General features: G+C 35.8%; 1 long non-coding RNA gene across 1 annotated transcript; it reads right to left on the bottom strand.

The window, feature by feature from the left end:
* Positions 1 to 5,597: 5,597 nt before the first annotated feature.
* On the bottom strand, positions 5,598 to 8,150 carry LOC118565633. The gene is made up of 3 exons (XR_004932483.1): positions 7,909 to 8,150; positions 5,979 to 6,092; positions 5,598 to 5,868 (listed from the first exon to the last, which is right to left on the bottom strand). It is a non-coding gene; the product is annotated as an uncharacterized LOC118565633 (long non-coding RNA).
* Between the last annotated feature and the right edge of the window lie 4,869 nt (positions 8,151 to 13,019).

The raw sequence follows: 13,019 nt of genomic DNA, 5'->3' as shown, positions 1-13,019 counted from the left end.
AGGCTGTGGTGAAGTTCCTTGTGAGAACATGTGGTTTAGGCTTGTGGTTCGGTTGGACCCAGTGAGGCATGGACCACATCCTGCTTCGCCTTTAAACCCACTAGCGACGGCCTTAAAGGGCGGAGCCTATATGAAATAGAACGTTGGTTACGTACCGTAACCCAAGATTCTATGAATATAGGCGTAGCCCTTTAAGTTCCGGGCCTCACTGGTTCCTGAATGGCTGAAGAAAAATAGCTATTTGGGAGCCGATTGTCCGGTCTGACCGTTATTTATACTGACCGGAGTGGGGCCCACACAGCAGGTGGGCGTGGACTAAAGTTTTCAGTGCTCGCGCGCGCGCGAAGGGATAAACCCACTAGCGACGGCCTTAAAGGGCTACGCCTATATTCATAGAATCTTGGGTTACGGTACGTAACCAACGTTTTCCATTGAGTTGTATGGAGACGTCAATTCAAGATATCTCAAATTAATTACTGACTATCTCAAATACCCATTTTAGATTACAATTACAAGATATCTTAAATTTAGTTTTGACTAGTCATAATTATAATTAAAGATATCTCAAATGCCACCATAATTCAAGATATCTTGTATTTTTGGATAGGCGAAATGCAGTTTTGACTAGTAAAAACTAAATTTAAGATATCTTGAATTGTAATTTTAACTAGTCAAAATTCCTTTTAAGATATCTCTAAATGAATTAGAGATATCTTGAATTATTCAGCTTTTCCATTTAAATTATCCTAAATTGACATTCTGACTAGTCAAAATGACGTTACTGATATCTTGAATTACGAACGGCTTGCCATATTTCATCACACATGAACCGGAGGCATGCGCTTTTGTTTTCAGAGAAGCTAAAGGAGGGTGCTGTAATTCCTTGTGTCGTCTAGCATGTCAAAATCAAGAGCTAGCTGGCTTTACCATAATTTCTGAAGAGGCAGATAGCTTTACCACAGTATAAAAAACTGCATGTGGTTATTAACTGAACTGGCCCGGGCTGAGGAATATTCCTTATTTCCAGCTTGGACATGAGTAGACAGTAGCACTTTCAGCTAGCCGTTTTTCAGTGCATTGTGTGTCGGCAGCAAGTAAATCCGAAATTCTTTGCAAATTTCTTAAGCATTCTTCAAGTGCGCTCTCTGCTTATCCCATACTGAAAAAGCTCTTTCTATATCGTGGCATTTTCTTACAATTTTGTCGAAAACTGCCAGCGCCATTGAATGTTCAGGCAATTATTTAGACAGCTTACAGCCAGTAAGGGGCTTACACGCAATGTCTTATTTCAGATATCCTAAATTATAATTCTGACTAGTCATAATTACGTTCGAGTTATCTTAAATTACAATTACGGATGTGTGACGCTTTCAACGATGAATCCGGTGATGTAATTTGAGATATCTTGAAAGGAATTCTGACTAGTCAAAATGTAATTGAAGATATCTTGAATTATTATTCTTCCTAGTCAGAATGTAAATAAAGATATCTTAAATTACCATTCCGGATAGTCAAAATGCATTGTTAAAACGGCTTGCCATACTGGACCGGTGTCTTTTAGCACAACGGGCCAATACCAACACGGACCCGTTTTACTGATGAGGGCCAGCTATGGGCTGGATCCATACCAGATGATTTATCTGTTTTCCCTGATCTGCTCTGGATTTGGGCCAGATGTGCCTCTAATCTTCTGATACTGCACCAGAATTGTACCGGATAAGGAATCTTTGGCTACTTTTACACTGCAGGCCTCACTTTATTAAACCCCCTAAATGTTTAATATTAAAAACAGAAGAAATACCTTTCAAAAATTATTTGTGTTTTTAAAATCTAATGATTTTTAGAAATAAAATAATAAAAACAGTTAAGCATTTTAAAAGCATCTATTTAAAAAAAGGAACATAACAGCATTTTTTTAAAATAAATGATTTATGAGAACATATCATTTAACCATTTTTATTTCATTTATTTATTTTTTATTCATTTTATTTAACCATTTGTATTTAAATAACTGACTATGTAATGTATAAATGTAATTATTTATCATTAAATAAACTGATTGTTTATTTTGAAAGCTGTGTTCACACAACAAACTCATCTCTAAACACCATAACTCACACAAGATCAAGAACGTTAAGATGAGGATTTTGAGTTTTGCCGTTCTTTGCGACCACCTCCACAGTCACAAGCTAGGTTGAACCAGTGGATAGAAAAGCTGTCAATTTCTGTATCTGCTGCACTAGTAGATGAGGGATTCTTCCTTACAGCTCCTATAAAGACAAAATACACATCATTTATTAAGTATACCAAACTTTCAATAGTTAAGACTCTTTATCAAAAGGTCTACTGAAATATGGAACAGTAAAGGAATAAGCACAAAAACAAGGTAAAAATATTAATTTGAAATAACTACATTCAGACAAACTCATAAATCACAGCCACCTGTATTCAAAGTGCCAATTGTTGGAATCACAGATACATCTATGTGAACTGTTTTGTTAAAGCATTCTTCAGGAAACTCCTTTATGATGAGCTGTTGCATTCAGATTGTATCTTTCATTGCTCTTCTTGCACAATAAACACATACTTAACTGTGTTAGCCTTCAAAACAACTCTTGAACTTAAAATTTGTCATAACTTGCTTAAATGTACAGCGGTCAAGTCAACTTTCTCCATTTTAGTTTGTTGTAGCACAAAATAACATCTCTGGGGACGGTGTTGTCTAGAAAAACTCAACAACTACAGTGGCCACTGAGTTTACTTTGAAAGGCTCGCTTCCTGTCGAGCCGTATATTGTATTAGAAAAAACTATGGGTGGATTATCTAGACACGGAACAATACAGTTTTACCGTGTAAACTGTGGATGACTTGGAAAAGCAAGAACTTCATTTTTTAGAGATAAATAATTTTTTGTTAAAATTCCCAGTGCCTAAGGAATGACACCGATATTGAATCTTTTGACATAACAAGTGGCTTTTTAAAATACAGTATAATAATTAAAGGCTACCATTTTGTAGAATATTCTTGTACTTCACTTTTACTTGTTCCCATGTTCTAGTGGGTCCCGTGGAGGCTCTGATATAAAAGAACAAAGTAAATATGAATTTATTAAAATGCAAAAATTCATACTGTAGAAAGTGATAGAAACATCTACCATGGACAGTATTTACGCATTAATTTGTCTGCTGCTTTTTGCCAGCCCTCTCTCCTGGCTTTAACAGATTTTGAGGTGTTCCCTGTCGTTTTAATTAATGACTCAAATTCAGCATAACCTTCCATTAAAAGCTCGTGTTCTGCTGGGAGAAAATCTGTGGGCGTTCTTTGCTGAACAGCCAATAGCAGCGCTGCTGATCATTGTTTCTACTATCGATACATTTCCCTTTTTAAACAAACGCATGAACGCGCAGTTATCTCAGATAACTCAATCCAGCCATACTGATCATAAACAACAGGTGTGTTCGAAGAACCCAATTAGCCGGATCATGATTAACCGGATGAAATCATCTTGGACGTCTCATTTGATCTCTGATGTTTTAAGCAACGTATGAAGAACGGGCCCCCGGAGGGCTGGTGTCCTGCAGCTTTTAGATGTGTCTCTGCTTCAACACACCTGAATTCTATAATTAGGTCATTAGCAGTAATTTGAAAAACTGAAGAGCTTTTTGTTCCGGTAAGTTGGACCAGGGACACATCTAAAAGCTGCAGTATATCCAGGGCCGGTTCTAGCCCTTTGGTTGCCCTAGGCAAGATTGAGTTTTGCAAATTGAGTGCAAAGCAGTGTTTGTTCTTTTAGTTTTGTGAACTCAGATTTGCTATAAGTATTAATAGTTTTAGAAATTGTGATATAAGAATCAAGGTTGTGTTTAAGCATTCAGAAAAAACTGTAACTTAGCATGGAGTGATGCATAGACAACAAATACCAGAATAGGTTTCAGAAGCTTTTGTTTTTTATTATTTTAAATAATTTATTACACACTCAAAGTTAGGACTGTGCAAAACCACTCTTAACCATCTGTAAGGACACTTAGGTAAAGTATAACTAATAAACTGGATTAACCCTCTACAAACAAAAGGGCTTTTATGAATACCATTACAAAATTAAACGTTTGAAGTTCTTGTAGTTCTATCTAATAAAAGATGAACAGTTGTTTCAGGTATTTCTATTCACCTTCAAAATTGACGCAGCATTAAAATTTGACTCATCTGGACTTCCTAATGGCAAATTCGTTGATGACACCGCTTCCATGCCAGGATGGTCTGTGTCAGGGATTTCTCCATCCATATCCTCTCTGGCTTCTTCAATCTTAGCAACAACCAAGCTGATTTCCTGGCAACAGATGCACTCTCTCGCAGACTCCATTATTGGCAGTGAGAACAGGAACACCTAAAAAATAAGATTGATTAATTGTATATTTGTATATGAATTACACACCATAACTGATTTGCTAAATTCACTATTAATGCATTTATGGTAAGTTGGAAATTTATTTACATTTCAGGAAATATTTAGGCCTCAATATTACTCAGTGTATATTTTTGATATATTATTTTTGACTTTTGTTATGCTAGTATGTAGGTAGGCTAAATATTAATGTACAGATACTGTTTTTAAAATGTTGTCAAGTGATTCTTTATGATAAGTAGCACCTCATCATTGGGTGATTAAACTAATGTTACAACCTTGATATGATTATATGCGTGTTTTTACCGAAAAATCTATTATAAGCGCCATGAAAACAGCTGCAATGTGTGCTCCCGACAAAGGGGGGAACAGAATTTCGCACAACACCGGCATTTTAGTCATTAAATATCTATGGTGCCTAAAAGAAAATTATGTCAACATACGGAAAAATATTTGAACTGCGTAATTAAAAGAAAAAACTTGTCCTATCATTCATCTAATCTTCAGACGTCCAATCTCCACTCCTTGTCCTGCTGCCTTCTCTTCATCTGAAACGTCTGGGTCGAACATGTGAGGCTCCAGACACAAATATTCTTCCTCCGATACATCAGAATGACCTCCTGTTAGGAATCGCTCGGTTGAAGTCGAAATTTCGCTTTCAGATTTCTCGTTTTGGCTCTCGCATGTAGTGCAGTAATCCGCCATGTTGAGATGAACGTTCACGTACTGACGTCACGACTTCCGGGTTGGAGGGCGCTTGGAAAGTGATCAGAATCTTTTCCTATTTTCTCTTAAATGTGAAAAAGAAAAGAAAAAAATTCGGTGGTATATTTATTTGTTCATATTTTGCTATATATATATATATATATATATATATATATATATATATATATATATATATATATATATATATATATATATATATATATATATATATGTGTGTGTATACGTAAGGTTAAGTCAAACTGATGTACGCTTCATAACCGGTTTAATTCGCTTTTTTTCCTAATTCTATGATTAATGGGAAGTAAGCCTAAGGGCGACGCTAGAGGGCGCCCCAACACATTTGTCGCCCTAGGCAATTGCCTAGCTCGCCTATAGCAATCGCCGGCCCTGAGTATATCGGCCCTCCGGGACTGGAGCTTGGCACCCCTGATTTAGACAAGCAGGGAATAAAGTCTGCATCAAAAATGTTTTTCATACTCTATTTTCTCTTTCCATATATATTCAACTCAAGATAATACTAGAAAAAAACTGTACAACTTTCCATACAGTTAAGGTACCCGGTAACCTTAAAGGACTCTCACCAGAGCAAGGTATAGATCCACTGCCTGTCCTCCCCAGTCTAAATGAGGGGGTGAAAACATGTTGCTGATGGAAATTTGCCTGATGTGTCCTGGAGATCTGGTACACAGGTGCTTCATACACGTGAGAGACCGGGGCGCCAGGGACTGGAGGCGCTGTAGCTGGGGAATTAATAAGTTGAATTAATAATTTCTTCTTTTAATCATATGTTTATTTGAATAATCACTCAGATGATGATAAAACCCCGATAAAATTTAGGAAAAAACATTACCCTTGTAGCGACTTTCAAGATCGAAATAACTTTGATCTCGAATGTGACACAAATCCGTATGGAGCAATGGACTGGAAGGCAAGGTGGACAAATTCATAGGCACAGGTGTTGAAGCTGTGGGAAAATAATTTCAATATGGATGTAAGTGTTTATTTGGAGGGAAAACATTGTTCTCATCAGTTACAGTACATTTTACAGGCTAAATTCAAATTCTAAGTTTTACTTTCATTATATTCATTATTTTTTTAAATGTAATCCTTGTTTAAAAATAAAAAAATAAAACGAGAACTGAAAAAAATTAAATACTTTAAGTAAAATAACTAAATCACAACACTTTCAAAAGTATGGTTGCCTTTTTAACTGTACACAGTCTTCCCTTCTTACAGCTCTTCACCTCGGCACTTGAACAACTCATTTTAACTTTGGGAAAAACTTGTAACCGTAACTGCTGCTCCTGAAAAGCCTTTAACATGAATGTTACATCTTGAATATGCATGCTAATGCCGCATGTTAAATATCTGAAGTGAGAATAAAACTAGAAAATACAAGTAAGGCTTAAATTTAGGTGTTTGTTAGTCTGTTGTTGTTTGTTTTTCTTTCCAGCATTATTTCAAAGCTATTGGCCAAAATTTCTTATAGCCTTAAGATGACATGGAGCATCTGCCTACAGTTAGAAACCATGAGTTTACATATGCCAGATAAAAACATACACCTTATATCTCCCAGTATGAACTTAAATAAGACCAAATATCTCTATATAGTTAGTTATATATAGCTATATAGTCAGTTATAATTACTAAAATAATTTCAGTTTTTAAAGGTTTATTTATTAATGTGTTCAAAATCAGAGGTTTACACACAAACAATGAGGGAAGGCCCTGATGATTATGTCATAGTTTGGAAAATTCTTATACGTCATCTGAGAGATTTGAGTTAACTGGAATGGGGCTGCAAGAATTATCAGATTAATCGTGATTGATTAATAAAATAATCGTCAACTAATTTCGTAATCAATTATTCATTAACTAGACTCTAAAACATGAAAAACAGCCTGCTCAAAAGTGTAATTAAACCAAAAGGTGTACATAAAATATATACATTTTGGATTTTTTTACATTTTGGATATGAAAAATCATCTTTGTCTGTAAAATATGCTCAATCCTGAGCTTCACAAATGGCGGTTTTAGGTTCACCTGGTTCAAATTCTGTAAAATAATCTCCTGTGAAGCATTTTTTGCTATCCGATTAATAACAAAAAGTATGTATACCTGTGAAAAAGGATTCAGTGTTCCCCATATATAGCTGAGGTCTTGCAGAGGTCTGGTCAGCTCTCGAAGATACTGTGTCAGGAGTAGGTGATGGAATTGGGGGGGCTGCAGTTGAGGAGGAATTGGTGTGTCTCTTCTTTTTATCATTCTCTGTTTCACTGTCTGAGTCAGTGTCACCAAATAGGAGTCTATCGAACAAAAATAATCACAAGCCCCATTACTCATGAGCTAGTAAAATACTTGCTAGATTTATGATCTCTGTTTAGTCCTTCTTATTCAGCAATAGCTTATAATGTTTTTCTTTTTTAAAACTGTGGCTCAGTCACAAATCTCTAAAAACCCAACCTTGGCTTGATTTTTCTCTTCAACAATTTCTTCCTCCACATCTTGATTTTTCTCTTCAACAATTTCTTCCTCCACATCTATTTGTAGCTCTGATGTATCACAGGTCAGTGATGCCTTCAGTTTCTCTCTTGCCCTTAGGTAATCACCTACCCAGAATTAATAAATGATAAATTACTCTATTACTGAACAAATGTTTATATTCTGTTTACTTTAGTTTCTTGGAAGGCGTAGGGTGTGTAACAAAAAGGACATTTTACAGATAAAGCTTCAGAGAGTCTAGTAACTGAGTCAAATTTAATCTCTTAATGTATATTTACCTGTTTTTGAGAGGACACGCACATCATAGGACTTCCAATCTTCTGTTGGCTCTTCATTTTTTTTAACTGCTCTGTTTATTCGATTGTCACTTTTATAGCTGGGCCACTTTGTCATCCCGTCTTCAAACCAGGACTCTGGTATGATGTTTACAGCCTTGCTGTCAATGAATTCAACAATTAAAAACATCTGAAAGAGAAAATATCATACACTTTTAAAACAAAACTTTTATTGTTTACGGCAAATTCTCACATCTCTGAAGCTAGGGTATTCAATTTTATTCTCTTTTTTTTGTGACATCACTAGTTGCATCTGACATTTTCGGAAGAACGCTGTAATTGGACATATGTATACAAATAAGACAACAGATTTAGTGTTGACTTCATATTTAACCTTCTTATAATTGGAACAGGGCTACGTTAACCGTAAAACAATGAAATGTGCACGGAGCAGCAATTACCTTGGACACAAGCTATTTATCTTTTAATTGTAAAATTTTTTTATGATTGTATAACTACTCTTGAAGATACTATTCAGTGTAGGCTGGAAATGAATGATTACAATGACCATGATTTGCCAGCGTTATATTAGTTTACTACTTTCTTGACTAATTTACGTAAAGTTACAATATCAAATATGATTTCATTAATAAATGGGCATTGTAACAAACCTAATTTTAAAAGGCAGAAGAATACACTTGTGAGAGACCTGTGACACCTTTGCCACCTTTAAGGGCTCTATGGGCTGTGACACGATAAACACTCTGAGAAAATTGGAGCTCACAGGATACTTGTAGAAGTTTTCCATCTCTGTAAATGCCTTATATACTACATATATTCCTTCTATAGTCTGAACAATGTTATGTATTACAAAAACATTTCCATCTGTAATAAAAGCATTATCACCAGTAGAAACTTTCATGAGCCACTTCCCAGTCTGTAAATCTCTGTACTGTGCTACTGCTTGAAGGCCATTAGGTACAGATCCAACAAAATGTTGCACTCTTAACTCCTTACAGGGCCACTCCATGCTACAAATCTTTTCAACTTCTGATAAATGTCTTATAATTTGTGCAAGGGGAAAGTTTGGTTTTCTGACAAACCTCGATAGTTTTCATATGGAAAAGCTGAGATATTGCCCAAAGAACCGAACCGTTTAGCATCTGCAGAAAGGTGGACCAAGGCATGTACATTATAAACTAGGGAATCTTTGCCATAAAGTTCTCCAAAATGACCAACAAAGGTTTTCAGCAGAGTGTTTGCATATTCGCTATACAGGGAACACAAATGAGGACTGACAAGGAGGCAAATACCTCCAGAAAATAACATGAAATTGTTATATAAATCTCTGTCCAAATATGGTACCAGCACAACAGAACCTGTATACATCAAAAATTGTCTTAGTTCAGTGGCTTTCCAGCGATCAAGCTCTCTTAGAGACCTTGGCTTCCTTGCAAACTCAAATGGGATATGTGTCCGCAACTGAACCAAACATTTTTTTTTTTTTTTTTTTTTTTTTTAAATTTTTTTTATTATTTTTCACAACATAAGTATATAACCCCTCCCAACCCTCTCACAAAACAAAACAAAAACACCAAAGAACAACCAAAGCAACCAGGCCAGCGCATATCAAATCAATAAGTTTCACAGAAAATTGACATTTACAAATATCCTCGATGTTAGCAGAAACATCCATAGTAAACAGTAGCTTACAGTAAATAATACTTTCAAAACAAATGTTCATCAAAGAAGTTTACTTGTCCCAGTATTGCAGGAAAGAAAGTAGTTCCAAGATTTCTTGAAGTTTTCTATGTCATCATTTAGCTTAGCTAGCATTTGTTCATATGACACTATTTCCACCATTAATCCCAACCAGCTTTTAACATTTGGAACAGTTGAAGATTTCCATAGTCTGAGGATTATTCTGGCAGCCGTGACCGTCCCCACCTGCACCACGGTGTTTTGGTGTTTAGACAAATTAGGCATCACTGTTGGATCCCCCAGTAAACATAGTCTTGGTGACATGGGTATCCCCACCCCTATCCAACTTCCAATGTGTTGTAATACTGCTTTCCAGAAAGGGGAGATGCATATACATTCCCATATCGCATGTATAAAAGTTCCTGATTCCATTTTGCATTTCCAGCATAGATTATCGGCCAGCAGGCCCATTCTATGGAGCCTGGATGGGGTGAAATAGAATCTATGTATCATCTTATAATGCGTAAATTTCCCTCTCGATTCTTTGATATATTTACCATTATTTGAGAGTATTTTCAACCATTCTTCATCGCTAAAAATGCAACCAAGGTCCCTCTGCCAGACAATCCCAAGACTTTTACACACATCCCTAGGCATGTTATTGAATAATCTATAAAATATAGATGCTTTATATTTGATTTTGCTTGGGCCCATGAACTCTTGTATCGGATTATCCTTACATATGAAATTGTCTTTAATAATACAGTCTCTGATTTGTAAATATTTCCAGAAATTATCTTTTTTTATGTTATATTTCAGCATGATATCTGAAAAAGACATAAACGCCCCATCTGTATATAGATCATCCACAATACGTATTCCTTTCACCAGCCATTCTTTCCAATAAACTGTTTTTCTTCCAATACAAATGGATGGATTAAACCACAATGAAGAATACAACTGTTTTAAATGTGACATCTTACATATTTTATGCATCTCCTTCCATACTATTTTGGAATGTGCTAATATTGGATTTGCAGACAGAGGTTGTCTATTATCCGATTTACCATGGGAAAGGACATCTATTGGTCTGAATGGGTTCACCAACTCTTCTTCAATATTCATCCAACTCAATTTTGTTTCTCCCTTTTCAAAATATTTAGACAACCTGGACATTTCGAATGCAAGATTATACAACCTTACGTTAGGGAGGGCCATGCCTCCTATGTCCCTTGGACACCACATTTTCTTAATACTAATTCTGGGTTTCTTCTTGTCCCAAAGGAAGTCCTTAACATAAGTGTCATACTGTTTGTAAACCTGGGATGGGATGTCAACAGGTACCATCATGGACACATAATTAAATAATGGGGCTATCACCATTTTTATTACATTCACCTTTCCCCATAAAGAGAGCTTCAATTTTGCCCATTTATTAAGATGAGTTTTTATTTTCTGAAGAAGCGGTTCCATATTCAGTGGCATTATTTCTTCTACATTCGGATGAAGTTTTATACCCAGATACTTCAAACCTGAGGGCACCCATTTAAAATTAAATTGTGTAATATAATTTGAATGACATGTTTGGGATATGGGCATACACTCAGATTTATTCCAATTAATCTTGTATCCTGAAAATTTTGAATATGATTCAACACACTGTAGTAGAGCTGGGACAGAGACGATTGGATCTGCTATAACAGCTAAGATGTCATCCGCATACATAAGTAGCTTGTGCTCTTTTCCTCCTGCATAAATTCCTTTAATTCTTGGGTTGACTCTTATCGCCACGGCTAGTGGTTCCACCACCAGCGTGAAAAGCAATGGGGACAAGGCACAACCTTGCCTTGTCCCTCTAGAAAGATGAAAAAATTCAGATAACTGACCATTCGTCATAATTGCTGCTTTTGGTTTAGAGTATAATAAGTCAACCCATTTGCAGAACATGGATCCAAATCCAAATTTTAGAAGTGTTGTTTTAAGAAAGCCCCATTCCACGCGGTCAAAGGCTTTCTCAGCATCTAAAGAAAATGTCGCAACAGGGGTTGGATTAGAATTATTCAAATGTATTAGATGAGTAAGCCTTCTCATATTGTCGACTGAAGATCTGTTCTTAATAAAGCCTACCTGATCTTCATTTATGATATCCGGAAGTACTTTTTCTAATCGCGATGCTAGTGTTTTTGTTAGTATTTTACAATCTACTCCTATAAGACTGATGGGTCTAAAGTTAGATGGATCTGAAATGTCTCTGTCTTTTTTAGGAATAAGTGATATCAGAGCCTCATTTAAAGTGCCAGGTAGAGAGCCTGAATCAAAGGCTTCTCTATACACATCATATAATATTGGGGCAATGCTGTCGATATATTTCTTATAATATTCGACTGGGAAGCCATCCAGGCCCGGTGATTTTCCAGGTTTCATTGACAAGATCGTAGCTTTGATTTCTTCTAGAGTGATAGGAGAATCCAATTTTTCTCTTTGCTCATTGGAGATGGTAGGTAACTTCAGTAATGAGAAAAAGGCATTAATTTCTTCTGAGTCAGGTTCATTAGCAGATGTGTAAAGGTTTTTATAAAACTCTACAAATATCCTATTTATGTCTTTGACTGCAGTAAATGTCTTGCCATCTTTTCTAATTATTGGAATGTTATTCGAATTATCTTGTTGTTTAAGTTGTCTTGCTAATAATTTGCCATTTTTTTCCCCAGCTTCATAAAATTTTGTTTTAAGTCTGAATAATGCATATTCAGCTTTCTTATTATATAGCTCATGTAACTGATATTTAAGATTACATAGTGTTTGATATAGAGGATTTGAGTATTTCTGTGCTATTTTTTTCTCTAACACAAAAATTTCTTTTTCCAACTTTTTTTCTTTCTCATTATTTTCTTTTTTAATTTTTGATGCATACGCAATGAATTTACCCCGAATGTACGCTTTCGAGGCTTCCCACACTGAGGCTATATTATCTGTGGAACCCTTATTTACTTGAAGAAAAAAATTAAGGTCCTCCAGAATAGAATTACTAAATGCCTCATCTTGAAGTAGCATAGTATTAAGTCTCCAACGTCCTCTTAACTGAACCAAACATTGAGAAATCTGATCAACAATGCTAGAGGATAAACGAAACTTCAAAGGACCTCTATTTAATAATTTACAAGCAACACCTAAACATGCAAGGTGCATGTAATCTAGAGGAAATTTCGATACCATACCAACATCTAGACCAGACAATCCATGAGGTCCCTCATGATGGTGGCACTCATCAGCTCTCTCTGAAAATCATGAATCAGTCCGTAACACAAAATCAATTACTGGGTATGTCATTCTGTTGTTCACATAAACACCTGGTTGGCAACACTTGTCACATCCATGATAGGCATTATGAGCCTTCATATTTTTCACAAAAG

The sequence above is a fragment of the Fundulus heteroclitus genome, chromosome 14 (genome assembly GCF_011125445.2).
Source record: "Fundulus heteroclitus isolate FHET01 chromosome 14, MU-UCD_Fhet_4.1, whole genome shotgun sequence".
NCBI classification, from domain to species: Eukaryota; Metazoa; Chordata; class Actinopteri; order Cyprinodontiformes; family Fundulidae; genus Fundulus; species Fundulus heteroclitus.
Note: the sequence above shows the minus strand (reverse complement) of the source record. Positions and strands in the feature narration are given on the sequence as shown.